The 23985-nt window shown below is 41.9% G+C and overlaps 1 protein-coding gene across 1 annotated transcript in view; it reads left to right on the forward strand.

Moving 5' to 3' along the window:
* Positions 1-6878, forward strand: part of RASSF9 (Ras association domain family member 9) — a 51945-nt gene extending 45067 nt beyond the window's left edge. The window contains exon 3 of the transcript XR_014555362.1: positions 6869-6878. The gene's annotated coding sequence lies outside the window, so the exon portion shown is untranslated. The remainder of the gene's footprint in view (positions 1-6868) is intronic.
* Positions 6879-23985: the final 17107 nt, after the last annotated feature.

A 23985-nucleotide genomic window follows, 5' to 3' on the forward strand; every position in this document is an offset into this window, starting at 1 on the left:
TATTATTACCACCTAGTGCCAGATAGCAGACAACGACTCTCATCTGAAATCCTAAGCAACATGCAATGAGCCCTTTTGTGCATCTGATGCTCACCACTCCATTGAAGCGAAAAAGCCATTTGGGGTGAAGAGGTTCTGTGTGAAGCCATCACCCCAAAATAAAGGTGTGGAGAGACAAATTGACAAATTTATGTTGGAAGTAAAAGCATTTATCTTAATACAGTACAGTGGTACCTCAGGTTACATACGCTTCAGGTTACAGACTCTGCTAACTCAGAAATAGTGCTTCAGGTTAAGAACTTTGCTTCAGGATGAGAACAGAAATTGTGCTCCGGCAGTGTGGCAGCAGCAGGAGGCCCCATTAACTAAAGTGGTGCTCCAGGTTAAGAACAGTTTCAGGTTAAGTATGGACCTCTGGAACTCAGAAATAGTGCTTCAGGTTAAGAACTTTGCTTCAGGATGAGAACAGAAATTGTGCTCCGGCAGCGTGGCAGCAGCAGAAGGCCCCATTAACTAAAGTGGTGCTCCAGGTTAAGAACAGTTTCAGGTTAAGTATGGACCTCTGGAACGAATTAAGTACTTAACCTGAGGTACCACTGTATGCCCAAATATAGTGTTATGAGAGGGGATTTTTTTTTGGGGGGGGGTGCTGCCCTGGGTCCCTTCCAATGGTTGGTATTCTGTATGTAGTGATGGTTAGAATCTAGAACCTGAGAGGAACTGGTCAGACCAGTTTCTTTTGTTACCATAGCTGGCCACTTCAGAGAATGAGTTAGGTTGCAATAGCTATAGCTATGTGATGAAGAACATTAGGCCAAAGGTGGGCTGGGCTAGAAAGCTGTGTGTGAGGGAGCTGAAAAGGCAGAAAGCTAGAAGCTGCAGAGGGGTTTTGCTCTGTGCTGAGCCTAAACTGAACTTGGTTTTGCTTGTTTTGCTCTGTGCTGAGCCTAAACTGAACTTGGTGAGCTTCTCTGGAAACCTAAAGAGGAAACAAAATCTATGGGAGTATTAATGCTGTGAGCCCCTCCATACTAAGCTCAGTTTGTATATAGGTGTAAATATATCATTAAGACACCAGTCTCTGCTGGCCTTCATTCTGAGGAAACCTAAACCCGGGTAAGCTCTGGAACCTCTGAGTCTCTCACTGCTCAGAGAGTGGGTTGGCTTGTAACAATAATACTGTCAGGATGCTATCAGCAGCTCCCAGTTGGTTGCCCAGGAAAGTATAAAGACAAGAAAAAGTTTCTTACCATCTTTTTTTTATTTCAATCTTTACAGAGAGAGGCTATAGAACCCAGCCTCTTGGATAATGGCATTGTCCCGAGTGAATCTCCACCCCCCATCTCTCCCACTTCATCATTCATCACTTCTATGGGTGCTGTTATGTGCCCTCTGTCTTTGAGCTCTTTGCTCTCCTACTTTTAAGGCTTGCCAAGTTCTGGGAGATGGAGGGTCTGGAAGGCTTTCTCATGACAATGTATCATCCAGGTGTTGTTGCGGCTCTCCCATGATTTCCCAGCTTTCCCTCTCATCTGCCTCTGAGCTGCTACCTCCCTCAAACCCGTGTTGAATATCTATACTGTCTTTCTCTTCCTCCGCCCTGGAAGGGTCAGGATGGGGAGGCGGTCCCCACCATTCCTCCTCTGCCCAGTCCCTGACAACTACATGGAACACAGCCTAACCTAAGTCAGTGTTAGCCTCCAGTGTGGGCCTCCAAGTGTTGTTGGGCTACGTTCCCATCATCCATGGCCATTGGCCAGGCTGGCTGCAGCTGCTGGGGATTGGTGTCTAACAACTACCAGAAGGCCACAGATTCCCCATCTCCCCTCTATGTGTACTATGCTACATTAAGTGGGATAATATCTTCTTGCTGCTGAGAAGGTGAAATGCAGATGTCTGTTGATCATATTTCTTTGTAAAATAATAATCCACTGCAAAATGGTGATGATGATTATTTGCTTTTAATTTCAGCATCACTTGGAGGATTTGCCTGCCCCCTTTTAACATCTTATGTTTTGGTGCTTCTGGGCTTCACAGGGAATAACTAAATTGCATTAGAAGCTTGTTTGTGTTCATATGCAGCATTCAGATATCAGTCGAATTGGTGTCTAAAGAGCTGGAGTCCAAATATCACCATTTAATTGGTCTGTAGATTTTACCTATGGATGTGAATGCAAATCTCTGCTTCCAGCTTCCCTGTCAATGTTTCATGCAACAATATTTCCCTTCTCCTCTTCTAGCTCCTCTAGCAAAACATGAAGAATATTGTATCCATTTCTCTTGTCAATTCAGCTTGATTCTCCTGGAGTGTCGTGACAAAGATGCTTGGAGGATTACTTTTAATCTAAATTAGCTTTCAAGAGATATTTTAGTGGCATTGTGTCAAAACAAGGAGACGATTAGACAGGAGGGGAAGATAAACCCAGGAACTGAATTCTGTACTTGGAGAAGCAAGCTGTGCAAAACGCATCAGAGTTGTGCCACTGTGAAATCTGTGTATGAAAGATAAGGCGGAAGCTTATAAGGCTGCATTTTCCCCCCTCAGGATAATGCCGGGCACTGTTTTTGCTGATACTGATGTTACACAAAGGCACAAAGAAACTATCATCATATCTAGAGGATTGAACCCAACAAGCAATAAGCTTTTTCAAAGCCTTGGAAGGACCCATCACTGGAGAGAAAAAATGTCTGAATTATAACAGCCCTGTTTTAGAAAAATGCCTCATTCCTTCATATTGAACTGTATACATCCTTTCTGTAGTAATAAAGGTGATTTGTAACTCACTCCTAGCATTCGCTCCATTGAGACATAACTAACCTCTGGCCTTTATGAATAGACATAACTAAAAGGTGTTCTGTTCCCTTGGCTTTCGCACATTTACTGGAAAATGTATATGTAGCTTGTGTTTCATGTATGCCTGCTCTCAACTTGAAGCAACATCAAAAACTATATACTCAGGACTGTATTTATTCATGGCTTGCTACCTTGACCTCTTCCTCTCTCCCTTTTCATTCCCACAAGCATTGCACAGAGGGGAGGGCATGCTTGTAGCTCACATATCTAATAGCAAAGATCACTGCCTGAAGGCCTCCCCACAGTTGCACAAAACTTTATTCCACCTCCTGCATATGTTTTTATTGCCTCTTGCAGCTTTGGGGGCCACCACCTTGGAGGGTTAGCATGATGGTGAAATAACTGTTTCTTGAAACTGTGTTTATGGGTGAATGTATGTTGCTTTGTAGAAGAGAGTGCAGAAGGAATGTTATTAGCTTCCATCAGAGCAGACTGGTTTTAAAAAAGGTAAGATCACAGCCTTTAGTTCACAAAGTAGTCCCAAGTCTTTTGAATTAGCAGCGCTGGTTTTGTAGTTTGCTAGCTGAATGGAAATCATCCTCACATTATACCAACCCTGAGAGATTGTTCCTGGTCTAAGAGCATCCATTGAACTTCATGGATAAGTAGATTTCAATCCTGGGTCTCTCCGGTCTTAGACTGATACTCAAATTGTTACATACCCACTGGTGCAGATAGCTAATTTTAGACCATTGTCCAAAATATCAAACCAGCTTGGGCTGTACTGCATGCATAGCACACAGTCCTACACATGAACTACAGACAAGATGCATTTATTCAGTAGATAGCGTGGTAAAGCTTTGTTGCTTTCCTGACCTGCTTCCAGTTGACTCATTCCCACAAACCATGATGGAAAAGGAAAGAGGCAAGGTGGCAGCGGGGTTGGCATGGTGTAAATGTGCCAGCCGTATTGGCAGATTGGAGCATGAGGAAGAAAGGAAACCTGGAGAATTGCAAGGCTAGATAATGATGCTGACAAAAATGTAAGTTCATGAGGCCACCACCTAGCTGAAGATAAGGAGGCCTGTGTCTGGTCAAGGCCTGGATGGATGACCTCACGGGAACCCTCAGGGTTCCATGACGGAAGTAAGGTGGGATATAAACACAATAAAAATAAATAACATTCCCAGAAAGCAATAACTATGTGCTGTAATTTACCTTAGGCCCCAGAATATAGACTCCCCCAGTATTTAGGGTGTGTTGGGGCCTAGACCACCTTCCATATAGGAAGAGCCTGATGTGTCAGGCGAATGATCCATCTAGGCTAGCATTTTGTTCTCACAGTGGCAACCCGGAAGCATGAGAGCCAAGGAAAAGAATGCTGTCCTTTCCAACAACTTGTGTTCAGAAGCATTACTGCCTCAGACCATAGACTGAAAGATAACCAGAACAGTGACCTATGTTTTGCTCATATTTCTCTGTAAAGCATCGTGTGGAGTTACCTTTACAGTGGTACCTCAGGTTACATACGCTTCAGGTTACATACGCTTCAGGTTACAGACTCCACTAACCCACAAATAATACCTCGGGTTAAGAACTTTGCTTCAGGATGAGAACAGAAATTGTGCTCCAGTGGCACAGCGGCAGCAGGAGGCCCCATTAGCTAAAGTGGTGCTTCAGGTTAAGAACAGTTTCAGGTTAAGAACGGACCTCCGGAACGAATTAAGTACTTAACCCGAGGTACCACTGTATAACTAATCACCATCGTACCAGCAACAATTGGGCAATATGCTTTTCATGTTAATGGATGCAGACTGAGGCAAGCTCACTGGTTTTAGTTTAAAAGGTCCTAAAGTAGTCCTAAAGCTTTTGAGTTAGCAAATGACTCCATATTTTGGTCCTAATGTTATATGTTTGAACAAAGAAATTCATTAATCAGCAACACTCCATCTGGGACACTTTATATAAGCCTTTATTTTCAGAAGATGCCTCCGGTTGGGATTTATACTTAATGCTTTAATATTAATTTCAAAGGGAGTGGCATGGCTAATACCCAGGTGACTTTCAGAAAACCCTATCCTGCAGTTTAAAAATTATGGGATCCTTCAGTGTGGTATAAACTACAATGGAACTGGATAATGTTTCCATATTGCATAGGAACTAATCATGGCACTGTGAGCTTTGCTGTGGGGTTGGATTCACCATATGCTGCTTCTGCAAGAAGGAGCATTTGAAAGGAGATTACAAATGTGCATTGATGGTCAATAAAAGCCAACTTGCAGGACAATCCAGGTCAACACACACACACTCTCTCTATCCAAACCCACCCTTCTCTTATAAACTATGAATAAAAGTAGACTTGTGTTGTGGTAGAGTGTTAGAATATGGTGTGACTCAGTTGGTGTTTCCACCATTTAAACACTGAAAGCTACATAAAGTTTCCAATAGGACAAGACAGACCAATTAAAACAAGTTATAATGTTACAATCCCTGTCCACATTTCCTCATGATAACTGTGATCTACAGAAGACATCCCTCAAAAAGAGGTTGTTTGATGTAAGGTTTTTTTAAAGACCTCCAAAATGCATGTATCATTATAGTAAGCGTAAAGTTCTGTTAATGTTGTCTAAAATAAAATGCATGTCACAGTGGTGGTGACTAGTACCCATTTTGACTGACCGGGTGTAAGGCTGATAGGCCAACAAACGATTCAGCCAGAGCCAATGGCAGGCAGAGCCAACTAAACTTTGTCCTGGCCTCCTCCTTGTTGTATTCTATAAGAGAAACACTGTGTCTAAGCAAGCAGAAACTGAAAGAAGACAGAAAGGTGCGGGCTGACTGAGGGTACACTGAGCTTGGTGGGACAATGCCCCATTTTTCCTAATGGAAGATCCACCACTGGCATGTGGGGACACAGGTATTTGGGCCCAGGTCCTAAAATGATGAGAAACGTAAATGTAAAGGTCTGGTATTGCCAACACTTGGGGCCTTAAATAGTACTCTAGGAACCAACCATCCCCCAGCCAAGTGCCCTCCAAATGTTATGGACTCCACCAGGCCCAGCCCGCACAACCAGTGGTTAGGGGTGATACAAGTTGTAGTCCCAAACATCTGGAGATCAAGGAAGACTGCCAGGTGGATTAACAAAAACAAACCACTTGTTATGGAAACTGTTTAAATAAGGAAGTAATTGGAGATAAATATTTTTTGTTGACATGCATAAATGAAAATACGGTAATACAAAGGAACCAGGGGAGGGAGGGGAGGGAAATCAAGGGATTTGAGGAATCCCAAAACATGGATTAATATTAAGAGTGAATATAAAGGTAAAGGTAAAGGGACCCCTGACCATTAGGTCCAGTTGTGACTGACTCTGGGATTGCGGCGCTCATCTCGCTTTATTGGCCGAGGGAGCCGATGTTCAGCTTCCAGGTCATGTGGCCAGCATGACTAAGCTGCTTCTGGCCAACCAGAGCAGTGCACGTAAACACCGTTTACCTTCCCGCTGGAGTGGTACCTATTTATCTACTTGCACTTTGACATGCTTTCGAACTGCTAGGTTGGCAGGAGCAGGGACTGAGCAACGGGAGCTCACCTCGTTGCGGGGATTCGAACCACCAACCTATCCCAAGAGTGAATATAGATGGTTAAATTGTTTTATTTTGTGTCTTTTTTATTTTATTTTTAATGTAATGATTGTTTATTGAGAAAATTAATTAAAAAAATTATTTAAAAAAGACTGCCAGGAATTCTTTTTGCAGCTGGAAATATTACAAGCAGCAAGGTAAGCCGTTTATGCGATTGAGCTAATCAAACCACCAAGAACGTCATAGCAGCAGCATGCAGTGGCGAGTGCAGGCTAAGTCTTCATTTTCTTTACTGTTTATTTATACCCATGCTAGCAGTTCCATTCACTGCATTGATCAGAAGATGAAAGAAAGAAAGAAAGAAAGAAAGAAAGAAAGAAAGAAAGAAAGAAAGAAAGAAAGAAAGAAAGAAAGCAGTTTGGGTGTGGCTTTGAGACCAGTGGTTAAAATCAGTGCCCTTTTGGAAGGTTCTGTCTACCATCTTGAGTCAAAATGGCATCCAATTGCATTCAAACACAGATGAAAAACTGCTCCTAGATTCAGGAACCATCATGCAACATTTGGTTACGATATCTTAAAAGGTATCCAAATGCATAGAAAACAAACAGCTTTACAAAATATATAGTAGATTGAGGTTTTTGCTACACTTCTGAGAATGACCGCTCCCCACTTAAAACGGGGGGTGCTCTTTTCATGGACATGTGCAACCCTAGATCTGGAGCAGCCCCATCAGCATAGGCTTGGCTTTGCCTTCCCTCAGGTGGGATACTTGGAGGTCTCCGCCTACCTCAGTCAGTTGTCCAATCCCACCTGGGGGAAGCGTTGCCAAGGAGACCAGGCCAGGTAGGGGAGGGATTACCTGCCCACACAATAGAGGGAGGATCTTACGTGGGAATTCTCACTTGGCTCCAGAGCTTCTCCCACCCTACCCACCCTCAGTTAATGTCATCTTCTGCAGGTTAACTTTTCTTCATAGGTTTTGCAGGTTAACTTTTCTTCATAGGTATGCAGGCGCTGCTACGTTAAGGTTGCTGTTAAAGGGCCGGAAAGGAATTTCCCTGCATTGGCAGGTTTCACCTTTCCCGTAGCAAAAACGTCACAACTTTGGCGGTATCAGGCATTGGGCGGAATCCTTTAGTCCATCTTCCTCTTTGCGGCGGCGATACCAGGGTTCCCCATTAAAGGGGTTTCTGAAGGGAGGCTTTGGCCATACACCGAAAGGTCGTCATTGCTCTCCCCTGCGGCAGTGGCGTAACGGGGGCGGCTATCTCTGCTTGAACATATGTTCTCCAGAGCCGGCCCATCCCCTCCCCCACACACTGGATAACCCTGATGCTCCCTAGGTCCCCGGCTGGGGACTGGGGAGGGAGAACGCCCAATGCCTGAGCCAAGGTCTACCCACATTTGAAATTTAATAAAGTTGTGGCCAATTTAATCCCATGGCATGTTGTTTTGAGTCGTTATTCCACATGACGGGGGGGGGGGGACCGATCGGGATAGGGGGACTCCGCCTGTCCACGCAATAACAAGTCCCTCACCCTCTGTGGCATGCTGTCTTGATTCCACGTGGAGCTCTGCAGGGTGGTCTTCAGCAAGGAGCCTTTTCTATTCATGAGGGCTCATTTTGCAATTTAGAAACCTGCACAAGCAGGATTTAAAATCATACAAGGAGCGTCTACAAGTAGAGGAGACTTCCCAAAACCATTGTTGCAAAGTCATGGAGGGCTGCATATGGAATAAAGATAATATACGGAAGAGGTGCCCTCCCTCATGTGGCACCCACAAAGGACTTAAGTGAACTCATTTTTTCAAACCTCATTTACATGAAACTCCTTGCAGTTTTATCACAGAGTACTCTCTTCTCATTAAGAGTTGTTCCGCCTGACCTTTGGCTTGGAATCAATTTGATTCCCTCCCCCTCTTTTTTTCCTTTCTCCTTCTGTGTTGGAACTCCTATTTGGGGACTTCCCTGGCTTTTTTCTGCCCCAGGTAGGACCAGTCTGGATAGTTAGCTTTGGTGAAGAATTGACGTTTTTATCCCCCAAAAAGTTTTTGATTGAGTTCCACTGAAATGAGGCTGCATTTTAAAGTTTTAGTGTTGTATTTTAATTTTGTTTTTTAAGCTGTATTCTGATCAATTGTTTTTATATTTGGTGTTAGCCGCCCAGAGTCTGGTCTTGGCTGAGGAGGGCAGGGTATAAATAAATTATTATTATTATTATTATTATTATTATTATTATTATTATTATTATTATTTCCTGTGTAAGTGATGCCCTTTCATACATTACTCACTCACATGATCAAGAATTGGTGAGGCTTTCCCCTGAGATTACATGGCTTCGCCTGGCCATGTCCAGATGTTCATGCATTAGGTGTGGGCATCTGTTACGGAAAAGTCAACACACATAAGGTGCCCTGGGACTTCGACCCCTGATGTGTGGTTGTCCACAGGAAGCTGTGAGACCTTACCAGGCCAGCTGTGCTTCCGCACTACTTCTTGATTGGATGAGCTCCCCTTTGTGCAATGAAGGGAGCTTGGAATGCTTATCTGAGCTTCAATGCAATGATCCATCAATCTTTCTACTTCCTACAGTGTTTGGCTGCTGTATTTTTTCCCCCCTGATGAGGTTTATTCTGATTTTTCATGACACTTGAGTAGCTAGGGGAAAGGAAGGAGTGGGGGGGGGGGTGGAAAATCTAGAATCCCATGGGAAATTTTCCTAACAAAACCAGATTGTAGTTTTGCTAATTTGAGAATCCCAGGAGTTGCAACACTGTTCTTCCTCACGGATAATAAAACTCCCTGGAGAAACAATTTCTAATCCAAGGTTGTAGCTTCTTTTAATTAACATATGTCTTGTTTAACAAATATTTGTAGCTTCATGACTTTTCCCTTTTGTTTGATCATTGTGCTGGGTAGTTCCTGCGGGGGCGGGGGGAGTCCTTTTGTGTCACTAGCTCCAGGGCCAACAATTTTAATAGGCATTCTGCCAGAAATCTTGCATGTCTTTACTTTTGTCACTGTATTGAGTGTGCATTTCCAGACAGAGAGAACACTTCACAAAGATCAACAGACATTTTCAACTACTTAAAAAGTAGTTCTATTTTCCACAAGTATACCAGAAGGACAATCTACATAATTGTCTACATAAAGTCCAGCAATGACTTTCCTTCTGCTATGCATCTCTGAAAAACTACACTGGTCTGACCTTTATACACCTGTATAATGTGAATAGTGGGAAACTTGCTTTCACCTGTACTTGTAACTTTTTATAAAAAGCCTGGAGAACCTACAGCCCTCCAGATGTTGATGGACCACAACTGCCATCATCCTCGTCTCCAGGTCATAATGACTAGGATTGATGGGAGTCAAAAGTCCAAAAACATCTGAAGGGCTACAAAGCTCCCAATTCCTGATCTATACTAATTCTACGCTGAAGATTTGTTGCTGGACTATCTTGCCTCAACCAAGCATTTAAAGACCACTTATACTGCATATTAGAAAGCTTTCTTTACTATGAAAAGGGGAGAAAGATTAAGCAGTGGATTCACATTTGCAGTCATTCACCTCAGAGTGGACTTCATTAGGCAACTACCGCATTGAAATCATCAACCAAATGGCAGAAAATGAGATATTATCTGAATCACATACCTCTGAATCACTGCCTAAAAGACCATATATTTTAAATTGCTACATTATATAAATGCAGTTATTTTACCTGGCAAGAGAGAACCCAGTGACTTAGAGGGAAGGGGGGAATGTAATGGATAATGGTACAGTTAATGGAGTGGGTATATTCAGGTGCCATTGAAATGCTAGATGTAACCTTTTCATGATATATGGAATTGGGTCTTAGCTTTTCAACTAGATATAGGAGAGGTGAGAGTAAGAGGGAGGTAGGAAGTATAATTGCAAGAAACATAACTACCCATTATGTTAAATGAACACACACAGGCCAAATAATACTTTCCTATTGTTTGCAACACCAGAAGCTACTGTGGGTGCAAATATCTGGTTCCCTCCTCTCACCTCATGATAAATAGTTTCCAGGGGGCATTTTCACTGCAAATGTGACATAGTGGTAAAGGTTATATAAAGCGTATAGGACTTTGGACCTCCAGATATTGCTGAACTATAACTCCCATCATCCTTTGCCATTAGGCATGCATGCTCCCTGCATTCTTCTACTTCCCTCCTCCACACCTGGTCTTCCTATTCTATATGAGTGAACAACTCCACCCATTTATGGAGGGTTGATGGCATACAGAGGTCCAACTAATGTAAGGTTGCCATAATTGGAAGAGCAAAAAAGAGGACATATATATATGGCTGGCTCAGCTGGGGATCAGGAAGGCTCCCGATCCCCAGTTGAGCCAGCCATATATACAAAAAACAAACAAAACCCACAAACATCTATTGTAAATTGTAAAAAAACAACAACCCAGATGGAGATGTTGGGCCATTGAAAAGAGGACATGTCTGTGGAACCCCAGATGTATGGCAACCATAAGCTGATGTAGCTCTTCCAGAGCTTTCCCTGGGTCATTCCCATTTATTGTGTCGTCCCCTCCTCCCCAACCTGGCTCTTAATATACTAACAGATTTATAATGGTGAGCATTCTGTATTTTGCAATCTCACTTCCTCGCTGTCAGAAATTGGCCCACTGTCTTCTCTCACATCTTCCTGACAGGTAATAATTGAGTTGGGTGTGCTCAAGTGCTTTGGGGGATGGAAAAGGGGACACCCAAAGCTAAACTGGTTTTATTACTGCTTGTAGTGCATTTATAAAGAAGGAGGGTGCAAAGACAGTAATCAAATGGGGCCATGTCTTCCAGCACTGCTCCTTCTCATCTTCTGTTATAGAGTCTTGAAGCAGAGATGCCTGAGGGGCTTGTTGTATGAGTAACAGCTGGGACTTAATTTGTGCCGGGTCATGTCAGGGTTTAGACCTGTAATCTATTTTCGTGGCTCAACTCTGCTCCTGAAGTCAGAATATGAAGGATAACTACTTTAAAATGTCCCTATGCTTGTGCAAACCTATCCAGTTTTTTTTAATATATCTATATTCTGTGTTTTTAAGTTTTAATAAGTTTGTGTTGTATCTAATGCACACCTCAATTTTTAGAACCTTGAAACAAACAAAAAAAGTATGTGCTGGGGAATATAAAAGTGCCATTAGATCTAATGCATACCTTAACTTTTGCAATATAATTTGGCCAGAAAAGGTGAGCAGCAGATTCGAGTAAATACGGTATATTTGGGGAGGAGGGGTTAAATGGTTATGTGGATTTCAACTGTTTTATTTATAATTTTATGCTGTGCACAGCTTGGAGAGTTTTGCAATAGAGTGGTCTACGAACTTTTCTAAAAATAATAAATTTGCCTCACCACTCAGTTAAAGGCTTCATATCAGAAAGTAACATTGAACTCTGATGTCTCTTTATCAAAAGCAAAACTCTGCAGGGGTGAGAATTTAAGGTTACAACCCTACACACCCTGGGTGGCTAAGCTCCAGTATTACCCTAAATTCATTTGCTTGGGCCTCTGACCCTAAACCTCAGAAATATGTTTTGACCCAGAAGTTTAGCTGTTCATTGTTAAGCCAAAAAGAGGGAGGGGGTGTTCTGTATGCAGCCTGCTCTTTAAGAGACATGCCTGGTATGCAATAGAAACTTTCTCCTTACTTAACTGTGAACTAGTTGGAACTTCAGGCTGCAGCCACACAGCACTTTATTCCATTTTGCCAACATTTACACTACTATGCATTTTCTCTTGGAAAATTGTGGGGAAAAATTCACTGCACAATGTACACTGTTATAGCGCAACATGGGCACCTTTTGAACATCAAATATGTTCAAGGGTTCGTTTAAATTTTTAAAGCTAAGTCTAAACTACCCTTACCTAACCCGGCTCTGCAGGAAATTATTTATAACCTGCTACAGAAAGTAACAAAGAGCTTTAAAAGGCTTTTCTTAGCATGCTTTTCAAAAACATTACAATGCAATTGCAGGGCACACTTGAAAAAGTATGATTTTTATTGAGCTGGGTGTTTAAGCCAGAGCCTTTAAAGACAGCTTTGCTTAATAACAGCAATCATCTGGTTGCATGTATATCTAATTAGGTCTATGACAAGCTTTTATTTTGCTCTTAATCAAATATTGAACTGTGCATATGGCACACAATGGCTGTATGTGGGAGAGAAGTGCATGCAAAAGCAGATGGTCCGTTGGTGGCGGCAGGGGAAGGATCACAAAGTAGCTTCTCAGTCTCTGTGTCTGAACTGTGCAGGCTTTGTTGTTTATCAGACACCATCCCTAAACACTGCATAGGACCTTGATGCTTCAGGCCTTGCTTGTGGGCTTCCCATATTGTCAGGGACTGGACAGAGGAAGAATGGTGAAGATCCCCTCTCCATCCTGACCCTTCCAGGGAGAAGGAAGAGGAAGACAGTATAGATTTACAATAGTGGTTTGGGAGAAGCCTCAGCTCAAAGGAAGATGAGGGAGAAAGTTGGAAATTAATGGGAGAGGGGAGGAAGAGGAAGCAGAACTGGAGTGGCAGCTGGCTGACATGGTGTCATTAGAAAGCATTTCAGACCCTCCATCTCCCAGAACCCAGTTAGTCTTAAAAGTAGAAGAGCAAGAGACCAGGACTGCTAGACTAGATGGGATATTGGTCATATCCTACAAGCTCTCCTTATCCTATTTAGTAATTTGACCACTGTGAGACAACACTGCTTCATTCCATTTGATGAAACTTCACAGTGCTGGAGCTAGGACAATTTTCAGTGGCCTCATCTGCTATGTTGGTCACTGAGTTCTCCTTTTGGCAATGTCATCTCCAGGTTTTGGAAACCTCCAGGGGCCTCTTCCCTCAGTGAGCTGGACTGCAGCAGCTGAGGGTCCTGTTGTTAGTGTGCCCCTTGCTGGAGTGTTGGCCTTTGGCCGATGCCCAACTATGCTTATCATTGATGCCAACTCTGCTTTTGGAGTCTGAAATGAAAAGTCAAAAAGTTGGAATTGTAGTGGTTTGGTATGCGTTTTTCTATTGTGGGATCCCAATCATTCACAGAGTCTCTCCCCCCACACACCTCAAATATCTCTCTTTGTATGCTTATGTGTATGAAGTGGCTCACATATTAAGTAGCACAATTTTGTCCTTGTTAAAAGGTTTGTACAGAAGGAATCAAGGGAATTAAACTTTTGAACTGCTCCCTTCATGCTATAAAAAACCGAGATCAGCCTCATCCAACCTGGTGCACCCTCCCCCCAGATGTTTTGAACTACATATCACTTCTATGTTGGCTGGGGCTGATGGGACTTGTAGTCTAAAACATGTGGAGGGGCATCTAGGCTGATGTTGGTAGTAAAAAGACAAAATTGTGCCATGAAAGTTGGCGCAACTTGTTTAGAGGCTAGTCTTGGTTAGTTTTTATGAAGATGCAATTGAAGCTCAGAGATGGAAGTTCATGGGCTCTAATTCCACCAGGATATTCAGAGCTGACATTCCAGTGGGAATTTTTGCACTGTTGGGTTTAGTACAGCTAAGATGTCATCCCAGGTGAATGGTTTTTGCTCCCTCACCGATAAAAAGAACCAAGGAATTTCTTGCCTAAAATGACTGCCTCAGCATTAGCAGTGGAACTTTTAAAGGTTCAGACAAGATTGTTAATGCAGAACTAATCTCATTTGCTATAAGTCTTTGTTGCCTTAAATCTCTGCTAAGAAGCTTTGTTTTCTAATCTCCAGTTTTGCCCCCAGGATTCTGTAAGTTTTAATGACCAAGTAGCGGCGTTGATAAAAACAGAGATATCCTTGAGCCGTATGCCAAACTGCAAATGTAGGTAGGCACTAACCCAGATGACTAGGAAACATGTAAGACCAGAAATCCAAGGCAAGGACTGCTTCTCATGTTGCACAAAAGGTAGGCTCCCATGTTAGCCTTGCAAGTCAGACACGTCTCTGTTTTTGCGTCTGTATTGTAATGTTTGAAGGTTTGGCAAACATGCAAGCAACCTACACCCACGTACCTTGGCCTATCAAGAAGAAGAAGAAGAAGAAGAAGAAGAGTAGTAGTTTGGATTTGATATCCTGCTTTATCACTACCCGAAGGAGTCTCAAAGCGGCTAACATTCTCCTTTCCCTTCCTCCCCCACAACAAACACTCTGTGAGGTGAGTGTGGCTGAGAGACTTCAAAGAAGTGTGACTAACCCAAGGTCACCCAGCAGCTGCATGTGGAGGAGCGGAGACGTGAACCTGGTTCACCAGATTTCGAAACTACCACTCTTAACCACTACACCACACTGGCAGCCATGCTTGCATTTCCTACATGTTTCAAATACATTAGTCCCTTTCAAACAATATACAGTGGTACCTCGGGTTACATACACTTCAGGTTACATACGCTTCAGGTTACAGACTCCGCTAACCCAGAAATAGTGCTTCAGGTTAAGAACTTTGCTTCAGGATGAGGACAGAAATCATGCTCTGGTGGCGCGGCAGCAGCAGGAGGCCCCATTAGCTAAAGTCGTGCTTCAAGTTAAGAACAGTTTCAGGTTAAGTACAGACCTCTGAAACAAATTAAGTACTTAACCCGAGGTACCACTGTATAAAAAGGCCAGTTGACCTATGGTGAAAATGTGAGGGTTCAAGTTCAGTAACATGATGTCCATGTATCATGAGCGAAGTCTCACATATGTTAGGACTGCAATCCTAATCAATGAGACTTACGGTACTTCCAAGTAAGTGTGTACTTGGTGAGGTTTACTTCTGAGCAGTCATGTACAGGAAATCATCATCATCATCCTGTCAACAGATTCAATTGTACACAAACATAGATAAAAACTTGCTTCTTGATCTGCAAGAATGTGGTTAAGATATCTTAAGAGCCTGTGGGATAGCTCAGTCAGTAGAATATGAGACTCTTAATCTCTGGGCCAGGGGTTCAAGCCCCACATTGGGCAAAAACGTTCTTGCATTGCAGAGGGCTGGAATAGATGACCCTTGGTTTCCTTCCAACTCCACAGTTATATGATTCTATGAAGAGGTGTCAAAATGTAAACAGAAATGTGGACTGGTTTTAAAAATGAACAAACAAACAGCTTTCCAGTTTCTATAGCTATATTGACACAGATCAGGAATAGGTGATCCAAACTGAGCTGTCAATTGGAAGAAAACAGAAGATGAATACATCACAGTTGGAATTTAGCATGATTAAACTACTGGTATTTGAGAGGGAAGGTGCATACAAACACACCAGAAACTCTCCTGCATTCATTTAAACAGCCTTGTTGTGTTTTTGTTAGATACTAAAATATTCAGACCAGGAAATTCCCTCTGCTCTCCTTTGTCACAAATAACTGCATGCATGTGTTGTGCTATGTTGATCATGGACCAGATGCATGGAACACAACAGCAGATGGAAGGCTTCTATTTCATTTCTGTGCTTTTTAGGCATGAATATTGTATTACAGATAGTTGTTGCTGATTCACTCATAGTGGCAGCTCCTGCCCTGCCACTGAAGGCCATGCTATTAAGCGCCAGAGCTCTTCCATTCTGATGCTATCTAGTGGTGTTTTGGCTTAGAACCTATGTTGGATTAAATGACCGCCTAGGGCATTTCAACAAACAAGATGATGTTAATTTAGCATGAGGCTAATGAAAAGTACATGAGATTAGTCTCTGTTTTTTAAGCATATATAGACATGTGGACTGGTTTGAAAAATGAACAAACAAGTAGATTGTGCTATTTGCCATACTTCTTGGAAGCAATTTGAGAATAAATCATTTCTCCCATTTTCAGTGCTGCTGTTACATAAACCTGTATCCTGAATGGTGTAGTGATGGTTGGATCCAGACTTTGCTCCTGCTCTCAGGGTTGCAGGCTTCCAAAATAATGTGAGAGGTAGCACTGGGGTCTACAAAGCATGGGGAGATTGAAAAACATTCCCTCCCCCAATCTGCTGGATCCAAAGCTTTGTATGGTGGAAAGAGCCTTTCTGCCCAGGGAAGGGGGAACCTGGCTTCAATCTACCACCAATATTCCCCTTTCCTTTTATTTGTATGAGTGTGATGCCAACCTCACACTGCCCAAGAAATCTGAATATTCCATAAGACATTAACTTTACCAGAATCACATTTTGACCAATAACATTTTCCGTTCCCCATTTGATCATCCATGTAGCTTTTAATCGCTGGACGAGTCAAAAGATTACACCTTGATCAAGTCCATGACAATGGAGGTGGCACCAAATGCACTAGTCACTGGTTGACACAACCTGCCTTCAACAAAGACAAGATTTCTGCATTGGCAGGGCTTTAGACTAGATGGCCTTTGAGATACCAACAGACTCTGAGGGTCTTTGATTCTATTTCCAAAAGTAGCTGTTGTGATATCTGCGTCTCCTTTATGTTTACACTGCAGGACACACTACAGAGCAAAAACCTTATCTTTAGAAATATTATTTCTAAAATCACATATTGACTTCAAATGTATGAATATATTTTTTAAATATTTTAGTTAGAAATGCATTCAAGTTATATAAATAATGATAAACTCTTGATGATGTATTTATAAGAGATGCTTTACAAAACAGCCATATAGTTGGAGATAGAATTGAACTGGAAAAGTGTTTCAGAAAAGACAGCAAGCAAAATAACTCAGGGTATGGCGTTAGAACATAATAAGGTTCCTTATGCATCCGACTAAAGGCTTATCCTAGTGCAGCATCCAGTGGCCAGCCAGATGCCTCTGGGTATACCACTAGCAGTACATGAATACAATAGTCCTCTCTTATGGTTGTCCCACATTAACTGGCTTACAAAGGTTGAAAGCAGCTGCCATGACAAGTGGCCAGTGGCAGATCCTTTTCAAGTGACCTAAGTAGTCATGACCTAAGTGACCTAGTAGCTTTCACCACATTTTTTGCTGGTGAATTCTATAGTTTAGTTAAACTATAGGATGAACAGGATGCATGTGTGCTAAAGGCGTATGTATGGACATCAGGTATCTTGCTGGTTTTCAAGGGGATGACTCTATACACTTTAGACAAGAATAAGAGTACATTGTTAAAGTGTACAGAGTCATCCCCTTGAAAACCTGCAAGATACCTGATGCCCATACACACACCTTTAGCACACATGCATCCTGCTCATCCTTTAATTTGTGGGAAGCAGTCAGTTTATTATTGCCTTGTATAGTTTTATTATTGTCTCGTATAGTTTTAAAACTACAAACTAAATTTAGACGGGAGGGTGGGTTTCTGCTATGAGAAGCTATGAGTACTTTTATTGCAATGATACTCAGGATCACATACAGCAGGGCCAGCTTCCCAGGCTTTCCAGAAAAATTAATGAGCACAAAGATCATTCTTGTAGCACTATTTGCATCTAGCTGGAACATGCTGCCTTCATGGTATACTATGTGAGGATAAGGAAGAAGTGGTAAAACAGTTGCTGTGCTCAGTTCGTGTCTAGGGAGTAAAACAAGCAGTAGTCCTGTTTTGCAACAGCTTATGCAAGGGTTTATACAATGTGGCAATAGGCAAGTTCAATAGCAGTGTTGATTTTTCCACCTGTGGAAGTGCAAGCAGAGAAACTGATCTCAATTCTGGGCCACTTTTTGCACACTTGATGCAGCACAATGTGTAAAGTGGTGAAACGACGATACAGAAATCCCCTTTGGATCCAACCCTTTGAGTCTCAGAGAGCCGTATCCTTTGAACTACTTGGTAGCTGCACAGAACACCCAAGTTCGTAACCCTATCTGTTGCTAAATTACATGGAAATGGAACTTTGATATAAAAGTTAGGAGTTCAATAGAAAATAGCCCAGGGTCCCATATTCCTGAATGAAAATCAAACTCACGTTCATGAGCCCTCCAGTGTGACATTATTCCCCTCTTTTCTTCCAAGCGATTTCAAAGCCGGATTGTAAACTGAACAAAAGAGCCCATTCTTTATTGAAGTAATCAGATGTCATCTCTGCATTACAGTGAATTACAATAATAGGGGCTTTATCATAAGCACCTCTAGTAGGGGATTTTAAATTTATAGTGCTCAGTATATCATGTTTCTCAAACTGAAGCATTACATTAGTTAGCTGATCATTAATAGGGCATAAAATGAATAAAAATTGGATCCAACTCAAAGGGATTACTTTTGTTTATTCACTAAAAGGTGTTTTATGATAACATCTTAACTCAGTAAGTTTTCAGACTCTGAGACAAACCTATATACCTTCAAGCAACTTTTTGTCAACCCCCCCCTTTCATTTGATGTTAAATCTTTTTTATTTCTGTGCATTTGTGCTTTGTAATCATAAATTATTATAGGGCCCAAGTACAAGATAATGTATAGTCTGTTATAAAAATCAGGAAAACTCCTTTAAGCACATCCAGAACCCCCTAGCTGCAAAACACTTAACATAGATACAGACATAATTTTATTTGTAAGCTGACTTCCCACAGCTCAAACCACGCTCAAGGTGGCTTACAACATGAATAAAATATATAACTACCTAAAAAAAGTAGTCATGAACAATAAATAAAACATCAAAAATACACAACCGAACTGAACAATTTCCACATAAATCACGATAAGATCTTTAATAAAGATAGGAAAAACCAACAGCAACAACCCCTCCCTCAACAAAACACTCCAACCCAACACTCCAACCCAACAGGCTCTGCTTTTTTAGCTGGAGTCAGTCTCAGGTGGGGAAAAGCCTGCAAAGCAGGGAGCAGGTCTTCCAGGACTCAAAATAGCCTTAAGCATTTATTATTAATCATGTGTTCTAGTCTCAGTAATATCAGAAATACATTCTTCATGGCACATGAGGATGAGTTTAAAGGTGTAGTTAAAGATGAAAGAATCATTAACAAAATCAAGGCTTTATTTCAAATGCTGTTTGTTATAAACATGTGGGGCACTGTCCCTGCTGAACGAGCACACCAATCCATGAGTGCTTTACCATTCAACATGAAATAATATGTGGGTTATCTATTCAGTATTTACACCTCACTAAATAGCCAGGATGACAGTATATTTTCTTCATTCTAAGAAAGCATATAATGTCTACTCAGGTGTAAGTCCTACTGAATCCAGTGGAGCTTACTTCCAGGTTGTAGCATGTTTTAGTAAATCATCTTTTGATTGGTAAGATACAGAATTTCATATTATCTACTCCATTTGGTTAATATTAACTAATTTAATCGAACATTTCATTTTGAGCAAATAACTAACTCATGCCAATACCAATATTAATATTTATTATTTGTTAAGCTTTTTGTGCATCACACACAAAAATACATGGTACTATTGTGAGTCCAAAGCACACACAAGGTTTCATCACAGAAATGCCTGTGAACATGCTTCTGTTTCTTTACATACTTTATTGGCATAATTTAAAAACCTTCAATTAGATGTAAACTTCCTTCAATCATTGCCTGAATCTCTGGCCCTATAGCTTCATGTCACTCAGATTTTTGAGATACTAAACTTGTCTCTGGTACTTAATCTGTCCATCAAGTTTCAGCTTGAAAGTTTCTGCATATAAATTGGGAATTTTTTTATAATGGAAAGTGAAGAAACATACCTTAGCTATAGCTTGGGCATGCCCAACATAACTACTACTTTATGACTAAGGTTTTATAGCACAGATGTATTTCTGTGGTAGCAGTTTGGGAACCAGTGGCCACCATATGTTGCTGGACTCCAACTCCCATTGACCCAAGCCAGCTTGGCCAATAGTAAGAGAAATATCCAGCAATATCTGGAGGTCTCATGTTGCCCATAGCTGCTATTTAAGTACTTCTTTGTTGGTTTCAGACAACCATTCATTCCCTGTTTAATCTATGGAATGGTATACTGAAATCTTTACTGGTACAGGTATCACCGATAGCAATACAGGTGAAGTCTGTTGATGCAGTTGTCACATATAGTAATGCAGTTTAAGTTTGGAACTGGGAATTGAAACTAGCAATCTAATTACAAGCTGAGACCACATGTCTCTGAAGATTATGGTTGACTGATATTGCACTTTCAGCAGACCTTTTCTACTAAAGCATACCTGCCAAGGGTGATCAGGGCTGCACTTTTAGCTTTCATTAGGCCATGGAGCAGCTAGATATTATGGGTCCTCACAGATGCCAAGAACTTACTCAAGTGTTCTGGAACTTAACCAAGGCTGCTGCAGCAACCCTCATTATTCTGCTTTACTGAGGTCAAGCCTCTGTTTGAAGGATTCCATTTCATATCTTGTTTGTGATGGACGATGACGAGGGGATGGAGGTCAGTGCAGAGGAACCGGAGCAGCAGGACCCATCCCCAGAGCCAGAGGGGGCCCTGTCTCATAGAACACAGCAGGCTCTGAGGCATAGGGAGCAGTGGGAGGGGCACTCCACGAGGCTGAAGCAGACAAGGGCCCACAGCCCAGCTCACTAGCTGGCCAGGTGGGGTTGCTAGCTCTGGGAAGAGTTGTGTGGTTCCTCAGCTGAAGTAGGCTTGGGACAGGTGATGGTCCCATGTCTCATCAAGCCTAGATGCCTTAATCAGTATGCAAAGTACCAAAGCGCAGCAGAGCAGAAGCGCTTTGTCTACTCAGCTGTTCATGTTGATGGTCCTTAGCTTGGATGTTGCAGGATCTCTGTGGGACTGTGCTTCAGTTTGGACTTTGGGCTTGTGGATTGGCCCTGGACTGGGGACTTGACATACTGACTTGCTGCCAGGTAGGCCAAGAGTTCAGGACATACTATTTCCCATAATATCATGCATTTGTGCATTCTGTTTTCATTATGTCAGCACTCATATGCAACCTTTACCATAGTATGTGCATTTTGGTACCCATTACCTGGCTGGAGAATTGCATTACAAATTTTGGAGAAGTACAAATATCAAAGGTTGGTTCTGTTTCAGTTCGTATATTGTTTCAGAAAGTGTAAATTAAGTAGGTTTGAATTTTTCTCCCAATCCCTTGCTGCTATCAGGTAACTTTTAAACAAAGGAAAGGGAGCAACAGAATGATGAGCTTGGAAGGGGTGTATTAACATGAGGAAGTTGGAATGAGGATTTCATATTCCTGATGACATCTTTGGGAGCTCGATGAGACCTTTGATTTTGAATTGGCCTGTGTGTAAAACAACTTAATTTGGGCTTAATTAAGATTTACTTGTTTTAGGTGAGCCCATTCCTAATTTGCTATAGAGAGTTAACTTAATCTTGTCAAAGAGAGTTAAGCTAAAAATATGTTTGCATTAATTCTGAATGATCTAAGCAACATAAGTCCCCTGCTACCTGCAACCTTTCATATATTCAGCTTGAAAAATTGCTTTGAATTTTATAATTCCTTTTGATCAGTTGCAAACTATTGGCACATGGTGACTTCATGTTTTCAGAAATCCTAACTTACCACATAATAACTGTGATTAGTTTTGTGTGAAACAATTCAAACTCCTTCCAGGGCATTAATTGGTACAACCTCATGATAGATTTGCCCATCCAAACCTATATACGTTTGTCATAGTTAGTCATTACCTTGTCATTTTCTCACTAAGTATGTGCACATTTCTGAGGCTGCTTTGTGATTGCTGACAATCTGACAGGAGTCTGAACTTCAGTGATTTACACTGTCAAAACTGAAACAAAGTAAAGTAAACTTGGTTACTGCAGTCAAAGAAAGCTCAAGAGGAAATGCTTGTTTTCTTCTTCTGGCCTTCAGACTTTCTCCACAGGGACCTTCCAAACTAAACTTTCAACTGGTGGTTTCCAGGTCCAAGAATTGGGTATACAGCCTCTTCTTGGAGTTGCACTCCCCTGAAGGAGCAGGTTCAGACTGGGGATACTCCTGGATCCAAGACCAACACTTTAGGCTTGTGTGGCAAAGAATAGCTACTAGTTCAGGCTGGTGTGTCGGCTCCAGCTGCTCCTGTATCTGAATAACCATGCCATTATGCTGCATGCTGTTGTAACCACACATCTAGATTACTGTGATGCACTCTCTATAGGACTTCCCTTGAAAACAGTCTAGGTGAGGTGAGAGGATTGAAGAAGCTTCCCTCTCTCCTGGATCTAAGCACAATGGCAATGGCATTTATTATTATTTTTGGCTCATGTCAGAACAGAGACCCACACAATGTCTTCCTCTTCTGACATCTACTTTAGGAATTTATTCAATACAGAGAGCTCAGCTGAGTTTCTCCCCTGATGCTCATGAAAGAAAGTTCAAAGCTTAGGCCTAGACATTGCTGGTGACGTATGGACGACTGCAGAAGCTAAGGGGGGGGGCAGGATCCTCTTCCGTACAGATGCACTTTTTGATGGTGGCTATGACATTTGAAAGCCATTTATATTTGAAAGCTACTCTTTGCACAGATAATCTCAAAGCTAGCACCAGCTGCCCCAAGGCACTATGCTATGCTGCCATTGAGAATGTCAGTGTGATGTGAAGGGAAAGAGCTTTCAAACATGACCATGTAAAGTCACTGCAATGAATTAGAAGTATTTTCTATCAGACACATGTGACCGTTGATGCCTTATATGCCTCCTGATATCTATTTTATATTGCTGTTTTATTGGTTTTAGGCAGTATGCTTAAAAAAGAGAGCACTGTACACTGCTTAGAGTTTTTTAAAACATCAAGCAGTTTATAAAAAATTTTAAGTAAACGAATAGAAATAAATAAAACTGAATCTGGCCTAACAGCGCAATCCTTAGTGTGACTTAGAAGTAAGTGGTGCTTTTTTTCTGGTGGTAATCAACGGTACACAGTACCGGCACTTTTTACTCCTCAAATCATGCACACAAAGTCTCTCTCTCACTCTTCCTCTCTCTCTCTCTCTCTCTCTCTCTCTCTCTCTCTGTGTGTGTGTGTGTGTGTGTCTGTGTCTGTGTCAGTGTCAGTATCAGTGTCTGTGTGTGTCAGCCCCAACTCCACAGCTGCACTAATTTCCTGTGTCTAGCAATAGCCAATGACCCTGCTCTGAAGAGTGACCATGAAGGTGAAAGAAGAGCAGGTTAGGGTGTGTGAAATAAGGAGTGAGAGGCACAGAGACAGCAAGCCATCTGGGGCAGTGAGGGGATGTTTAGAAACACTTTGGCATTCTTATGTTTAGGGAGAGAAAGGGCTGGAGGGAGTTGAGAAAGGAAGTGGCGAGGCTGGGGAACGAGAATGAGGTTTAGAACTGGGAGAGAGAAAGAGGGTGTTTGCTTTTTAAGCCAACTGAGGGAAAGAGTAGGTGAGGAGGAGAAATACTGGCATTTAAATTAGTGTTGAGAAAAGGTGAGTACCAGAACTGGTTTTTTTCCTAGAAAAAAAAGCTCTGGGAGTAAGATGCCTGAGAGTTCAATTGGGCTTACTGGGTAAATGAATAAATGGTTATTTTGCTAGTTGAGTGGGCACAGTTTGCCATCCAAATTCCCCTCTAAACAAAGCAAGGCATCCTGGGAAATTGAAAAATGCCTTCACTAGAGTGCTAAGAATTTGAGGAGCTCTAGTAAGATGTGCCTTTATACACTGGAGATCATAAACGCATTACCATTGCCTAGGAGTAGTGTGTATATTCCAATTTATGAGGTATCCCTAAAAATGGCCAACCCAGGGCTAATT

The sequence above is a fragment of the Podarcis gaigeae genome (genome assembly GCF_964106915.1).
Source record: "Podarcis gaigeae genome assembly, chromosome: 10".
NCBI lineage: Eukaryota > Metazoa > Chordata > Lepidosauria > Squamata > Lacertidae > Podarcis > Podarcis gaigeae.